At 31.9% G+C, this 17731-nt stretch overlaps 1 protein-coding gene across 2 annotated transcripts in view; it reads left to right on the top strand.

Annotated features, from left to right (window-relative positions):
* The window catches only part of LOC145285834 (E3 ubiquitin-protein ligase NRDP1-like), a 275090-nt gene that overhangs the window by 92373 nt on the left and 164986 nt on the right, over window positions 1-17731 (top strand). The window contains exon 3 of one of the 2 annotated variants that reach the window (XM_080134269.1): window positions 17463-17495. The exons of the other annotated variant lie outside the window; for it this stretch is intronic. The gene's annotated coding sequence lies outside the window, so the exon portion shown is untranslated. The remainder of the gene's footprint in view (window positions 1-17462; window positions 17496-17731) is intronic. 2 annotated transcript variants of the gene reach the window in all.

The raw sequence follows: 17731 nt of genomic DNA, 5'->3' as shown, positions 1-17731 counted from the left end.
CAGACTCCGAGGATTTCATAATTCAACCTCTTAAAACTTTACAATCCTGATTCACATCTATTCAAATCTGTTTATTTGTCCACTGATACCACTGGGAAAGGTATGAACCCTAACATTTAATTTAAAAAAAAAATAGTCTTCAATGAATCGTTTTCAATAATTATTTTTTGTTGAATAGCTCGTAAAAGTATATTCTGTGAAAGGGATAAAATTTGAAATGTTACTTATTTATTTTTTTGAAAATGACTCCTTCAGATGATTAGACACTTTGGAAATATTTTTAATATCTGGTTAAAAAAGCTTTCCAATAATTATCTGGATTTTATGAAGTTTTCATCTAACGGTTATTTCTGTCAGCAGAGGGTGGGGTATGATAACTTTGATCTTGTTCAAGTATGTTGTGAATTTGATCCAGAAACAAATTAGATTTTTTTTTTTTTTTAATTGACTTTAAATCACAGTATGATAAAACAATCTGTAATCACTTATATATATAAATTATTCTGCTCAAAATGCATTTAAATTCTAACTATACCATTTTTAAAGATCTTGGACAAATTAATAGACAACTAGACTACCCGTGACCCGTTGGGTCAGTATGTTATATTAGCTATGGAATTAATGTATGAGTGTGACACTTGTAACATAAAGGAAATAGTTTTTTGTGACATAACAGAAACATTTCTATGAAAATATATTAAAATGAAAACACAAAAAAAACTAACGTAAGGCAAACGAATGACGTTAAATGTAAAAATGGGAAAAATAAAAAATAAAACGCAAAACAGAAAAACGAGCATTAAACTTCATTAAAAAATCTGAACAATATCCCCCCCCCCAAAAAAAACGTGAAAAATGGCTTAAATAACCCTGTTTCAATATTAAAATTTAAAAAATCAAAAAAAAAAAAAAAAGCCATCTCACACCACAATTCGAACCCAAAACCTTTAGATAATGAGGTCGCACTCTAAGCAACTGAGCTAAGACAACGTTGACGAAATTGGTCTGTTTTTTTTAATATTTAAAGTAAATCATGTTCCGACGTCGTATGACACATACGTAGAAGCGAACTTGTCATGAGAGGACGGTTTTTGCTGACTCCTCCCTGTAGAAAACTGATGATTCTAGGGTGAAGACATTTGTTTTTGGCAGATTTTTCGATATTTGTCGGGCGAAGGTTGGAAGTTTAAAATGATACTGATCTTGTGAAAATCCGTGACCTGTGGCAAAAGTTTTTGCGAGACATACAAACACACATACATGCATACATTTTCGCTTATATATATATACTAGCGGGGGGGAGGGTACCCGGCGTTGCCCGGGTGTTTGTAGGTGTGTGTAGGGGGGGGGGTTAATTAATAATCCTGCTTAAATATTATAAAAAAGACGATGTAAAATAAAACCCCAAAACCAAAACGGAAAAAAAATGGCATAAATAAACCTGTGTATGGGGGGGGGGAGTAAACTAAAGAATAAGCGAAGTAATAAAAAATTATAAAAAGGACGATGTAAAAAAAAATAAACACCCAAAACCAAAACGGAAGAAAATGGCATAAATAAACCTGTGTATGGGAGGGTGGGAGTAAACTAAAGAATAAGCGAAGTAATAAAAAATTATAAAAAGGACGATGTAAAAAAAAATAAACACACAAAACCAAAACGGAAGAAAATGGCATAAATAAACCTGTGTAGGGGGGGGGGGAGTAAACTAAAGAATAGGCACCGCCAAAACTGGGGGGGCAGGTCAGTACTTTTTGACGGACCGTCTTTTTAAAAATCTACCAAAAATCAGGTAATTATCCGATCAATACGAAATTTTCAGCGATTATTAGGAGAAGAATGAACTTTATAACAGTGTACTTATTTTTCATAAACGATATTTATATATATATATTTTTTTGCTTACAAAACCCCCCCTTGTTTTGAAGTGGGAACAAATATGCTTAAAATAATCATCTGAAACTGAATAAAACATATTGTGTTGTTGTAAGGGACAGAATTATAAATTAAAAAAAAAAAAAAAAAAAAATTCGTTTGCATACCTTATTTTGACGTCTGAATATCAGAACTTCGATTGTGTTTAATTATCCCGCTTTTGAGTTTTGAAGTGTGAAATTCGGTGAATATGTTAAGTAAAATAATTAATTTAAGTTAAGCAAAACAAAAAAAAATTTTTTTTAATATTTATACGAAAAAAGCCATTTCAAAATTTTTGATAAATAAATTAACAATTTTTTTTTAGCGAGCCGAATAATGCATGACCATTATTAAACAGGGCATGCTTTGAATAATCGATACCAAAAAAAAAAATTCGATAAATATTGTGCCCTTTGTGTTAAAAATAGCATCATTTTTATCGATCTCGTTTGAAAACGTTTGCCGCCTTTCGACTACGGTGGACCAAACGCGCTGAAATAATTTTTTTTTATTCTGCTTTAAATTGCCCCCCCCCCCCATTTTGGGGAGCCTGGCCCCCACACACATACACATTAAAAACCAAACTCATACAAATGGTCACCCATCTGGTACTGGCCAGCCTCAGCTTAATAATACATTGAAATTTTCGTCACTGAAAAATAAGTTTTTTTGGCCTGTTTGGTTTTCCATAGTTTTCTTCCCATCAAAAGAAAACGTAAACAGAGTCGATCTGAACTCTACGACGATGCGAAATATCTGGTTACCTATATGAATAAGTGGAATTATTTGAAATTCAGGTACTTATATTATAATATTTTTGCATATTCTCTTAGAAAATCATCCTAAATCTTAGTTAGACAATAAATAAATTAATTAATTATTTCAAAAACCCTTTTTTTTTAATATTTAAGTACGTTTTTTTGTGCAAGACAAAAAATGTCAATTGTTAACTTTTTGGGAAAATTTAACATTTAAAATTGAATTAAAAATAGTAGAAAAAGTTTTACATTATTCTGTTTTCTATATGATAAAATTCAGGGTTTTATCTTTCTGGAAAAAAAAAAGTTACTCAGAAATAATGGATTTTAATAAATGTAATTTCGTTTTAAAAAACAATAACAACTTGATTTTGCGGCCATTTTTGGCGGTGCCTACTAAAGAATAAGCGAAGTAATAAAAAATTATAAAAAGGACGATGTAAAAAAAAATAAACACCCAAAACCAAAACGGAAGAAAATGGCATAAATAAACCTGTGTATGGGAGGGTGGGAGTAAACTAAAGAATAAGCGAAGTAATAAAAAATTATAAAAAGGACGATGTAAAAAAAAATAAACACCCAAAACCAAAACGGAAGAAAATGGCATAAATAAACCTGTGTAGGGGGGGGGGGGAGTAAACTAAAGAATAAGCGAAGTAATAAAAAATTATAAAAAGGATGATGTAAAAAAAAAGAAAACCCAAAACCAAAACGGAAAAAAAATGGCATAAATAAACCTGTGTAGGGGGGGGGGGAGTAAACTAAAGAATAAGCGAAGTAATAAAAAAAACGTTTGGTTGGGAGGAGGGATTGAACTCGGAAGCCTTGACGCAGAAACCAATGCCAACTACCACGAGTGAGAGTAAATGATTAGCGTGTTAAGTTCAAGCTTATAAAGCTAAAAGAGGTTTGATTGACAGGAAGACGCTAAATGAGGTCATCGAGGGATCGTTATTTTTAGTTTTCACTTCCTCCAGATGATGGTGGGAAGGGGGGGAAGCAGCGTGAAAGCCGAGAACACAACGTTTTTCACTGTATTTATACTAAAATGCAGGACAAACGGGACATAGACAAGCGTATTATTTTTTGTTTTACTTCACATTTTTTATGATTCAGCGTGTAGCGTTTATTAAATTACGTATTTTGTTTCCTGTCTAGACATCTCTCTCTCTCTCTTTCTCTCTCTGTTTGCGTTTGTGTATGTCTCTCTCTCTCTCTCTCACTTCGTCTTCCTTACTCTAAAGAGTGTTACTAAAAAGAAAATGGCGTCTGGCTGTTTTTTTTTGTAAAAACTTCGATTGTTAATATTTTTTGTAAGTGTATTTTTTTTTTTACTTCACATTTTTGGCTTGTTATTTTTTGTTTAACTATCGTATCTAACTAGTTTTAACGTGCTAATAACTTTGGTAACGTTGTCATAGCGTAGAAGTTCATAGTTTAGCTTGTGTGAGGGTTAAAAAAATTTTTACCGATAAGTGTTTTTAAATTCAGACTGCCATTACAGCTTGCTGACGTCAAGATCACGTGACATGACTCAGCGGGTTTTAAATACAAGTTGACCCAAAATAAATGGCCCTGTGTACACTTTATGTAGAAGAGTTGGCGCCCGTATTTTTGGGGGCAGTTATAAATCGATTTAAAAATATGTAATGTTTAACATTAAAATGTCACTTTTTTGGGGGCCCCTCCCCCCTGCAGAAAATCGATCAGTTGACGCACTTCTGATGGTCCTTTTGGGCCAATTTGTCGTCCGGAGGGTGGGGCTTTTATATGAGACCAAGTTTGTGAATTTTTCTTCCGTCGGTCAAATGGCAGTCTGAATTTGATGTTTGTTGTTATCGTAAAAAAAAAAATTTAACCCTCACACAAGCTAAACTATGAACTTCTACGCTATGACAACATTACCAAAGTTATTAGCACATTAAAAATACTTAGATACGATAGTTAAACGAAAAATAACAAGCCAAAAATGTGAAGTAAAAAAAAAAAAAATACGCTTACAAAAAATATTAACGATCAAAGTTTTTACAAAAAAAAACCAGCCAGACGCCATTTTCTTTTTTAGTAACAGTCTTTAGAGTAAGGAAGACGAAGTGAGAGAGAGAGACATACGCAAACAGAGAGAGAGAGAGATGTCTAGACAGGAAACGAAATACGTAATTTAATAAACGCTAATGTGAAGTAAAACAAAAAAAAAAATACTGCTACGTAATCTCTCGTAACGCTCCCGCGATGACCTAATTTAGTGGCTATCTGTCAATCAAACCTCTTTTCACTCGCTTTATAAGCCTTATTTTAACACTATAATCAATTCCTCTTACTCTTTGCCTAGACGGTTAAGTGGTTGGAGTTTGTTTCACCTCCGCGTCAAGGCTCCCAGGTTCAATCCAGCCTCACAATCAAAACTATTTTTTTTTCTTTTACATCTTTAGACACGCGGGCAACGTTTCTTTATTTTTTTTACTTCGCGTATTCTTTAGTTTACTTCCCCCCCCCCCTACACACAGCAGTTTTTTGGGGGTTTTTTTTAACATCGTTTCCGGGTTATTACTTATCCCCCTCCCCATACACACACCTACAAACACCCGGGCAACGCCGGGTACCCCCCCCCCCCCGCTAGTTCTTTAGAAATCTTTAAATATTTAACTATAAAGTTAAATTTTCCTTACCGAAAAAACATGTTAAATGTGGATATCTTTTTTCTCAAACATAAAACGTGTGTGGGGTGTGTGTGATCTATTATTTCATTATTACTACCAGCAGTGGAAAATTGTTTTAAACAAAAAAAAGATAAAAGAATGTTGTTTGGTATCAGAAAATATGCACAAATTTTTTTCAATTCCGATACCATTTCCAACACTCCCAAAAGTCCTGATTTTTCTGATTCTGATTAATGGTCCAAACACTAATATCTACGAATAAAGATATTAATCCAGCCTCTGATAAGACTCATTTTGATAACGTCCATAGTTATTTTGTTTGAGTTTATATTAGTTAGAAAGTATATCATGGAGCTGAGAAGGTTTGTTCCTTTGGTAATAGCAGTGGATGAGATGCCAGTGTGGTTGCAAGAGTTAGGGGTGGATAAAGCAAGTATCTGGTAACCTATTCAATTACTAACTAGCAGAGCATTACCACTGTTGACCAAGGAATGAGTCTATCAATCATGTGTATGCAGTGTGAAAAAGAAAGTGAAACTAGGCTAGTCAAGTGTTGCATGGAGTGAAATGGTATGAGAATGATATAAGTCTTTGACAAAGTTAGATCTGATCTCGGAGAAAAATTAAACCAGGTCAATGTAGGAAGATGTGTGTAAAACAGGAGATTTTAATGACCACGTTAAGAGATTGGGTGAAGATTATTGGGTTAGTAGTTCTACAACAGTTAAGGTATCAGGTCCAGATCACAGAGTAAGGGCAAAGAAAATGGAGAGGAAAAAAGGATAAATAAGTACCTAGGCTCAGATAGTCGATTGTTTAAAGCTGTCTAATGCTTGCCAACACATAAAACGGTGAATATGATGATGGTTTTGTGTTTATATAACTAAACAACATTACAGAGGATTAATTGGGTATTTGTCTAAAATAAGGTTTGAAATAATTGAAAACTCATTTTTTAATGAGTAGCTAATTTGTTGGAGTAAACTCTAAAATAACTATCGAAGCCTACCTTTAAGGCTCACATCTTAAACTATAAAATACAAGGTACCTTCAGTATGTTTTAAGACGTTTTTTCATATGGGCACTTTTACTGATAATGAAAACATGAAACTCTAGTGTCCGAAGTAATCTCCTCTGGCTGTAACGGATTTATTGTACCATTCCAACAACTTCTGGAAGGCCCCTATGGAAGTTCTCTTGCGTGAGTGTGTCGATGAGTTTCGTCACACACTTTCATCTCCTCAATTGTCTCATAATGACAGCCTCTAAGGTTTTTTGTTTTACAAAATAATCAAATCACAGGGAGCAAGGTCTGGACTATAGGGAGGGTGAGAAATTATTTTGATACCCATCTTAGACATATAGTCTATGACAAGGGTGGAGCACACTTAGGACAAACTTCATGCAAATTTTCTGCATCTTCAGGTCCTCGGGAATAATTGTGTTTACACTTCCCACACTGACATCAACCTGCACTTATTGTCTCTATAGACACACGACAGTCCTTATTCATGAAATTCTTTGGCCGATCAACTTTGGTGCTCTGACTCCTCCCACACTTCTCATCATCCCTCACAGAACTTCTGGCTTCTTTGAATCTCTTATGCCACTCAAAATCTGATGTTTAATTCATGTAACATGCTCTAAAAGCAGTTTGAAGCATTCCATACGTTTCTGTGGTATTTTCCCCAAGTTTAAAACAATTTTATTGTATATTGTTCTTCTAAAGTGTTGTCACGTCCTGATTGCATTTCTGAAATTCACCAGCTGTGACAATCAGGCTTTAGTAAGGTGTATTCCAATTCCTGCTGTAGCTGTTTATTTGAACCCGAAATCATAAAAATTGGTTAATCATCTCATAAAATGTATAGCAATAACATACTGAATTTCCAAGAGTTTACAACAATTTTAAATGTCTTTGCAAAAAAGTCTGGAAATTTTTTGAAGGCATCTTGTATAATCATTAAAGTGTTACAAAATTGCACATAACTCTATTTTATTTTAAAATTTTTTCATGGAAGTCCATTTCATTTTCTTTCAGCATGGATATTGTCATTATATTAGATGGCTATGATCAATGTGATGGATGCCATTTTTGTTATGGTGGACAATTCATAATTCTAACCAATATCATATTCACTGCAGTGCAAGACACTTTGATCAGAATATTTGTTAATAAAAATACCCATTCTCTTATCTATATACTGCTAAAACTGTTACCATGTCACCATGCACACTTTTCATGTTTTAGATGATGAGAGTAAGAGCGATAATGTAAATAAATGGTGATTGATAAAAAAAGTAATGAGAGGAATGGAATGATGTAAATAGAATAGTAGGAGAGGGTTTATCATGAATTCATAATGTACTCTTTGTGGAATGCTTTAATTTTGTAATCGTTTATGTTTATCAACCAATGTTAGCCTTTAGAAACAATATTGCAAATACTGACCCAATGGGTCTAGTCTAACATAAAATTCTACATTTATGAGTGCAACAAAGGTTTCACATTTTGAATTGCTATGAGAAATAGATACTAGAAAGAAAAATACTGATTATATTTTAAGAAGTATGTAAAATGTGGGTATGAATGTTATTTGGCTTGACTTTCAAAGTCAGGCCTTAATAGCAATCTGAGTGACATGATTCAAACTAGCCCTCCTCCCCATTTTATTTTAATTTTTTTTTGCATTGTTATTAGTACCATATGATTTATTTTGCTTTTCTGAAAATAGTTATTTGGACTAAAAATACAGTTGGAAAACATTTTTCTGTATTCAACTGAACAGAAGTGTTAACCTTAAAAGAATAAAATTTCAACATTTCTCTATTCACATCCATCAAACTATTCCTTAAAATTAATTGTTGATCATAATACCAGGTAAAATGTTTAATTCTCTCTTCCATTTACACACGTGTTGTAAGATTATTTTTAAGGCTGCAAGGGTCCTTTCTTTATGATCACCATTGCCATCTTGGACTTGTTACAAATATAAAACGACTATTTTAATTTTTCTTAAATCTATAACCTTTCACATTCATTGGATTGCTTTTCTATTTGATTATTTTTTCTACTATTGTTACGGTGTCAGAATTTTTATACTACATGAAAAATATAAAGAGGTGCAGAGAATTTAGAGTTGGCTGATGTAAACTTTAGTCATTGACTAAAAATAAACTTGCATATTTTTTAAACAAAAAGGATCATGACATATTCATACGCTTCGTTAAACTTACGTAGTTACTTTCACTGTAAATTTAATGCACTTTTTCATGTTTTTGTCTTTTCCTTCTACCATAGATGGATATTGCTGAGTGAAGCAAATAATTTGCATCAACAAAATAATGTATCATCATCACGTGCGTTTTTAAACTTACATATTTACCAAATAAGCCAGGTCTCTGAGTGAGGCTGAGGGTATCCTGAAACCTTTTCTTAATGAGGACCAAATGCTTTATATGAAAAAATTAAACGACTGCAGACATTTAATTATTGATCTTTTTTTTTACTGGAAAGAGATGTGATACATAACTACAGGTGAAGAGTTTCAGGATGGTTCATGAAAATGAAAAAAAAAAAAAAAAAAAAAATGCAACAATTTTGGATTAATCAAAAACAAGATGGTTGTAAACATTATCATTAGTTAGTGTTAAAATTTTAAATTAATTTTTTTCATCGTTATTTTAGAAATTATCTTGTTAATGCTCCATGAAAAACCTTTACCCTGATCAAGGATTCCATGGTATCCTGAAGTTTGGGAAACTCTGAAATAATCTACAGATGGAGAAACCATATTGTTCCTATTTATTTTGCCTCCTCATGAGGGCAGTTAGACATCAGGGTCGTTTATATATATATATATATATATATATATATATATATATATATATATATATATATATATATTTAACGTATGTCTTCAACTGTGTAGAATCATTGAACAAAAATTATTCTCGGATCATTCTTTTTAATTATGAGGCTTTATCACATTTAATTTCAACTAAAACAACATTACGGGTTAATCCTATTTCATGTCTTTTTATTACTGTAGTAAATGATAGACTAACTTACACCAAAGTGTAGTTGCTGAGGTTGAGGAGGCTCTTTTAATGTCCAAGATGAACGATAGTTTGGTGGATATTTATACTATTAGGAGCTTCATTTGTTAGTGGAGAGTTACTGTTTGTTTTGTTACTTGTAGTAAAGAGACCCGAAAAGAGGGTCGCGAAAGAAGTATTTTTTCGCAACCTCGCTTTAGGCCAGTTATGCATGGTGTTGTCTGATTTTATTTTCAACATTACTTGAAATAGTTTTCAGCTTAGTTAAATAATCAATATCTGTTTATTCTTTTCTTTTCACATGTGTGACTGTGACACCAAAAATGGTTCATTGTTTAGGAAATTGAAGTGGTTACAAAATGAAACCTAATGTGAATTTGAAGTTAAACACATTTTTTTATTTCATTAACTTTTTTTTACGTATTCTTAGAATTCTATTTAAAAAATTACGATATCTTTTGATCATGTGGATAAATAAAAATGTAAAACAAATCATACAATGATGACACACCAAGGCAACGCCGGGTATGTACATCTTGCGTGTGTATCAAACGAATGTCTTAATCTGTGTTTGTACCTATTTACAATGCCCCCCCCCCCCGGGACAGAGTTAGACACCAGGGTCGTTTTTTAACGTGGAGAAAAGGTACAAAAATATAAATTGCCTCAGTCGTGAAGGATTTCTCCTCCACTGAAAGAGAACGAGAAATGGAAGTGTCGCATCTGAAGAACAGATACTACACTTTGATGTTGACCAAAAGAAAAGTTTTAGATGAGAAATAGTTAGAAAAAGAATTTGTAACAATAGCTTATTGAAATCCATAAGTTAGAGAAAAAGATTCTAAAAACGTGCAAGACGCCATTTCTTGCATTATGTAAAAATGGAAGAATAGTTGGAAATTTAATCAGTCTACAAACCAAATCATTACATGAAGAAAAAAATTGTTTTAACTTCTATAAATTCAAATATAAGAAATATAGCTAATTTAACATTTTATTTCTCTTGGTCAGGAATTTGACGTTTTCTGACCACCTGCAATATCGAATCTCCAGGCTTGGTAATCTTGAGGATTAATCCTGTTCAACTTGCATGCTCTAAAATAAAAGATCCTAAAAAGAAAAAATAATAAAAAGGTTTGATTTTCTTATTTATATTTGGGGGGAAAAAAAAATGTAAATTTTTATTTCAAATTTAATTATAATTTTTTTTTTTTTTTTTTTTTTCTAATTAGAAACAGCAATATATTACGACGATAAAAAAGTTAAATCAACATATTTCACAAAACTTTAGTAAATGACTTTATTAAAAAGAGGCATGTTTACAAAATTTGGAGAATATGTGTATTTTTGTATTTTACACCTTGATTTAAAACAAGTTCAACAGTTACTAGTGACACACATCAGTCATGACATTTTTTTTTCAACTGTCTCGGGAGGAAAAGAACTTAAATTAGGTTAAAAATAAACCGCCTTTTGCCACTTGTTCAGTGCACGCGATTTATTTTCTGCTCACAACTTCTCATTTCCGCCATGTTAAATTTCACAACTAATTTTAGTTTGGAACTGTTTTTACATTTCTATCAACCAAACATCTTTTCTTTTCTGTTTTATGAAATACCAAGTGTATTTATCTGACATTGCTGCAGAATCTTTTTGCTTTAATTTATTTTTTTTTTTTTAACTAAACTATTTTTTAATAGGATTTTAAGTTTAATTTAATACTAATTTTGTAATGTTTTAATCTTTATGAAATTATTGGATGTAAATAACTTAGAAATATTTTTATATTCAATGCATCATGATTTGCTAAAATTTTTGAAGCCAGAATTTTTTTTTTTTTTTTTTACACATAGGCATCACCACTTATCAAGGCCCAGAGAGAGGTCACTCGAGGATAAGGGTTAAGAGTGTACAGCAGTCAATTGGACGATATAGTAATCGTTAGTAATGGAAATTCTGTAAATTTGTTAACTTAAGTGGAATTACTTTATATTCAACAGTTTAAATGCTTCCAATTTCTTTTCACTTTCAAAGGGTCATTACATCATTTTTATTTTTAAAATAATAATGACAGTAAAATAGGTGACTTATGAATAGATTTAAAAATGAAAATGCATTGTGGTAGAGTTAATTTCATAGTTATTTTTGTAACATGATTTTGTTTAATTTCGTTTTATTTTAGTTTTTGTTTTTGTTAATATTCGATTAATAAAAGATCAATTTGTAATTATCAAAATTATGCAGATGTACAGAAAACAAATCACAAAATTATAATTTTACTGGTCGAAACTATCTTTCCTTTGGACAGCAATTAATGTAATTATAGCCTTCTTTATAGAAAAACGTAATTTTCATTTTGGTGATTTTATGAACAACGAAAAGATCATTGTTATGGTGTTATATTCTAATGTTGAGGAAATTTACTTTGTGTAATTAGGAAAGAAAAAAATAATAAAAGGGTGCTTCTTCATTATTAAAGTAAAAATCAAAATAATAAATTTCATTAAAAACCAATAGTATCTGCTTTGTCATGTCAAAATTCGTGACATATCCAAAAATTATGAAAAATGATAAAGCAGAAAATTAATGAAAATAGTTTTTAAATAAATTTTAAGTTATACATAAAGTCAGGGGAATTAACTGCGAAGTGTATTGTTACAATTAATGGTGGATCATGGAATCGTTAAATTACATATGATGTAATTATGCAGAAATGAGAAATGTTTAACAGTGACATGATAAAGTATATAACCTTGCTTTTAGTTGAAATTGACACAAAGATTTAATAAATAAAATTGTTTTTAAATAAAAATTCATATTTTTTTTTCGTTGTCATTCTAATAATGAAGCAGCACCAAAAAATAATATTTGTATATACAAAATCAAGGAATTTTTATTTTGAATAAGCATAAAATAAATTCCCCTTGAAAAAACACTTTAATATTAATACTACTTGGCCTTTGGGCCAAGATCAAAGTTTAGTATCATGTAGAGCTCAGGTTCCTTTACAAAGTAAAGTGAACAGGCGGTCTATTAACTTGATGGGGTTGGGAGGATCCTACTAACCACTGTTGTATTTTTTTTCTTCTTCCCCTGCCCTCGACACAAATGAATTATTGTATTAGTTTTATCTTTTTTTAATTTTTACACGTTAATAAAAAATGTATTAAGTAAGACGTCCCCCAGTATGAAAGGGTGAATGCGGTATTATGGTGGAAGATACTAGCTAAGAGAAACTTTTGTTTAGTTCTGGAGTGACAAGGATGACCATCGACCCTCATCTCCACTTTTGAGTTGGCCTTGTGCCTAAGTTTTTTGTTCATGTTGAATTTTTTAGCCTGAATAAAAGATTTAATATTTCAAAGTGTAGTATCTGTTCTGATGCTGCATTTCAATTATTTGTTCTCGGTTAGTTGAGAAATCCTTCACGACCGAGACAATTCTTATTTTTGTTTCTTTCTCCACATTAAAAAAACGACCTTGGTGTCTAACTCTGCCCTCGTGGGGAGGCAATAGGAATAAGTATGTATGTTGATATATTGGAAATCAATCAAAATGAGAAATGTACAAAAAATTTACTAGCAAGACCTGCATCCCACCATTGCCTGTAGAAAATCAGAAATAATTTTTTTAACTATGAAAAAATAAATTCCTACTTTCACTTTTTTGTACTCTGCCTCTGTCAAATCACATTTATCTTAATGAGCCACTGCCCATTCTCCAAACTCTATCCCCTTTTTCTTTCTTTACCTTTTCTTAGATATCACTTTCAGTTAGAAATTGATCTGATTGTTTTTTGTTGTGAACAAACCGGAAAACAGTGTGAAGTCTATTATTTTGATAGGATAGGAAAAGATAGACAAACAGAAGCACATCTGTTGTGAGACGAATATGCAAGGATGCATGGCACAACAGATATAAGTGTTAAGTATCAATCTTCTGATGGTTGGAAGTTCAATCCTCATTAAAGGTGATACTAATACAATTACAAATTAAGATTTCAATACTGAAGTTTTGAGATGAAGGTTGATTGTTTGTGTTACTTGTTTTGGTCGGACTATTGTTCTCATCTTGAGTTATTTGTGCAACATTTGATGGCGACAAACAGAGGCTACACCAACCGAAACGTTGCACAAATAACACTCAAGATGAGAACAAGTCCAATTAAAACATGTAAGATTTCTACATTGTTATGGCTGACGGAATGAGAATAAGCTACTCTTGTGTATTAAATAAAGCGTCTCCATTATTTGAATGAGATTAAAGAAAAAGCAATTAAACAACTGATGGCAGTCACAAGAGGACAATTTTGTGGGTCATCATCCTCAGCTTAATGTCTATTACATGCTGGTATGTGCAAGACGGTTTTTAGAAATTGAGTTTTAAATTAACCTATCTTTGGCTAGGTCTCTGTATTGCTCCTTCTCTTAAATCCACCCTCATCACTTTATTGTATATTTTCACTCACCTACACCTACTACCTCAACTCTTGCACCTATAATAACTATAGTAACTCAATAACTAGTATCCGTTCTTTTAACATCACAATATCAAAATTTGCTGTTCTGTATACATATAGTTATACAGTCCAGGTTTAATCCTTCTCTGAGATAATCAGATTTAAGACTAACAAAAGAATATAGTAGAAGTGATTATTTGATAAATTTGTTAGGCTCCAAAACTATTTTCAAAAAGACAAATGAAAAATGGCTTCCGCAAAAGATTTCATTAAAAAAATTTTTTTAAATATGATATTGATATCAAATGACTAGATTCTTTCTGGACAGATGTTCTATTTTAGTATTGAAATGAAAAAAAAAAAAATGTGAACCAGAGTGGGGAAGCTACTATTTTTAAGTGAGCTAAGTTGTATCTTTTTTATCAGTCTCAAATTGATTATTGGTTAGAAAAGAAACTGAATGCAAGTTGAGGTTGCTCTTTCTTCTTCTTTTTTTTTTTTTTTTTTTTTTTTTGTGCGAAATTCATAATCAGTGAAAACCTCTGCTTTCTTTATTGACAGCAATCAAATTAATGGTAATAGGTCTTTATTATTCTGCTTCCAACATGTTTGGTCTTGCCATAAGCTAATCCTGAAAGGCAATTTTATGTTAAATTCAATAATCATTGCAAGTCCTGATATGCAAGAACGAGAGACGACGAGGGGAGAGCTACCAAATATTTCACTTTATTAATTTTTCTCATTTGAGATTACACTTTATCACTCATGCTCAAGATAAAAAGTTGGTAACTTATGATTTTTGAGTGCTCAATATCATATAAAGGTGGTGAGTTCAAGCCTAACTGTTTCAATCACCAAACTGATTATGAGGCAATAGAGTTGGGCGATATGACAATTTTAGTTTCAGTTTCATATCCCACCCCATCCCATTAAAATCTTTTGTGTGATCATAATTAGTTATTATTTCAGGTCTTGATGATTCATCTCGCTATTTCAACAAGAAAGGGGTCGACTTTGACTCCATTTAAAAAGTTAATTCTTATTTCCTAGTCATCTTGAACAATTTTTATTTCTATTCTTTTATTAACAAAAGTTTGTGTGCAGTCTAATATTTTCTGATATTTGTCCACATACCTTCTGTTGAAGTTGATATGTTTATTTCAGATCAATTACTTACAAAATGTCAGATTTTTAAAAAAAATATATTCTTTGCATTTGATCCATTGAAAAGTTTGGCAGTCTGTTGTATATCTATTGTTTGCACGTTAGGGGAAAAAAGGTGTAAATTGTGATACTTGCATATTTTTTATGCTATGTCTTTTAAAACCATACAATATGTTACATGTACAGGGCCACTTAAAAATTAGATATGGAATGTAAAAAATCACACTGATCTTGAAAACTTGATATTTTGCTGATAAAATTGCTTTTTTTGTGGTTTGTACTCATCTTTTCTTTAACCACTTTATCTTTTGACCGTCTCCCTTTCTTCTGACCTATTGTTGCGGGTTCACTTTTGATTCTGTTACCCTCACTATCCATTTTCTTGTCTCCCCCTCCTCCTATTTGTTTCTCTCTCTCATTGTTCTCCCCCTTTCTGATTTTTGTTTGGTTTAAAGGTTTGTGATATGCAGCTCTTGTTGCTATTACATAAATTTTAATATTTTTAACTTGTATCAAGTTCTGGTATCATAACAACTTTAGTAAGAATATCACTAGACTAATGAGTTTAATCAATTTCAGTACATTCATTACTCCTTTCACACTCACACACACATATACACACACACACACACACAGTAAAGGCTCTTGTTTGTATGGAAGTTTTTATTCATGAATGAAATTACTAACCTTTTATTCTTCATCATGGACGTTTTAACATTTGCTATTGATTCAGTCTTTCATAGTGTTCTTGCCTTTTCTATTAAAACAAATCATCTCATGAAATATTGAACTTAATTAACTTGTTGGCATATTGCCTCATTTCTGAATAGGTTAAAGTTCTTATGTCAATCTATGCCTGAAACGATTAGCTTGTAATAAAGAGGCAGTTTATTCTTTAAATACTGACATCAGTTAAGGAGTGACTTGAAGATTCTAAAATGAACTTGATGACTTCTCAATTTGAGATTTGAGATTTATCACAATGATATAATAGCAAAAAAAAAAAAAAAAAGAAGAAAAAGAAAAATTGATGCATTTTTAAAGTGTGGCCATTCAATTATTCCCTCATATGAAACAGCAGACACCATCTGACTGAATATGAGCCTTGCATAAGAAATTTCAAAAGAAAATCAAACTGTCAGAAAATGCACTTCGCAATTTGTCACTGTCTGTGTCTGATTTTATGTATATTGTTGCCAGAGAAAGCGTCACTGGTGGTGTTATTTACTTCCTTCCCACACAAGGTCAGAAGGTGAGGAATGATCAAGCCAGCATTCATAAAGGAAGAGCACTTTGGTTTATTAAAAACTAGCGGAGTTGTCCGGCATTGCCCGGATATTTGTAGGTGTAAAAAAAAAAAAGTGGTGGCAGGCAGGCTTGAACCCATGATGTGAAGACGGAAAAGAAAGTGAAAGAAGACCTGACGTCTTATCGCTACACCTTGACGTAACCAGAAGTGTAAAGCGTTCAAATTTAACATAGTCAATCAAATAGATGACTTGCAGAAATAGCGTTGCTTTTAAACCTTTTACACGAAGGTCGTTTTTAATGTGAGGGAAAAGCAGTTAGGCCAAAAAAGGGGGGGGCACTCTGGCAGTATCCAAATAAATAGTAATTGTCTCAGTATAAAGGGTTTCCCCTACATTGACCAAAGGATCAATTACAGAACAGATACTACCCGGGCGAAGGTCAGGCGCTGGGCATTGCATTTGATTACTTTTGCGTTATTTATATGAAAAAGACAAACGAACACTCGAAACAAGGGAGGTTTTTAAAACTCAATTGAAAAAAAAAAGACGGTCCATTTGTGAATCTGAGATATTACGATTTAGGAAGTATGAGAAAACTTCTCCTGAAATCTAACCGACGCAGGAACCCCAATGCATTTTGTCATTTATATAATAGATTGCTTGAGTAGCCACATTAGTATTCCCCAGTAGGAGCGCTCCAGAGTGCAGTAACTGATTCCACCTGAAAGATGTGAGGCAACGGCCTAGGAAGGTGAACCTCCTAGAACTGCACAAGACATCAGCTGTTCCTCAGTCAACAGTGAAAATGTCATTTCAAAAATGGTTAATACTCTGCTAGTTTTGGAGCTGAGGTTGCATTCAACTGTTAACTTTTTGATTGATTAGACTAAATATTATTCAATGGTTTTCATATATAAAATTTAGTATAAGACTTGGATCTTTTTGTTTTTCAACATTTATAATCTTTTATGTACTTTTGATGTAAAATGTATTTGCAGAAAACACAAAGTTGTAGAGAAGATTATTTCTAGTTGGTCAGAAGAATAATTAATATATGAAAATGGAATTAAAAATGATTATGTAATTGAAACCCAATTTGAATTATATTTTATGTGGTTAAAATTCTAAATTGGTACTTTTTTTTTTTTTTACTTTTATATTTTTGCATTTGAAATTTTGATTTTTAATTTTTCAGATTCATGTGAATTAATCTTGATATTTTGACAAAGTAAGCTCGTCTGGTTTTTTGACCAGTGTCCTTTTTGTTTTGCTTGCTTTTTGCAATTGGATATTGGTTTACCTCCATTTTTCTGCCATTCTTTTGCTGCAGGCCTCGTTATCAATAATTTTTCTTGAAACTACTAACCAAAAAAAAAAAACCATTGCACTTTGAAGATGGAAAACTTTATTCAAAAATATTGATGATTATGTATGTAATTGTTTAAAACATTGACAGCTTTTTTG

Source organism: Euprymna scolopes, chromosome 10 (genome assembly GCF_053919585.1).
Source record: "Euprymna scolopes isolate OS-2025 chromosome 10, ASM5391958v1, whole genome shotgun sequence".
NCBI classification, from domain to species: Eukaryota; Metazoa; Mollusca; class Cephalopoda; order Sepiida; family Sepiolidae; genus Euprymna; species Euprymna scolopes.
The sequence above is the reverse complement of the archived record's forward strand: the minus strand, read 5'-3'. Positions and strand labels throughout refer to the sequence as shown.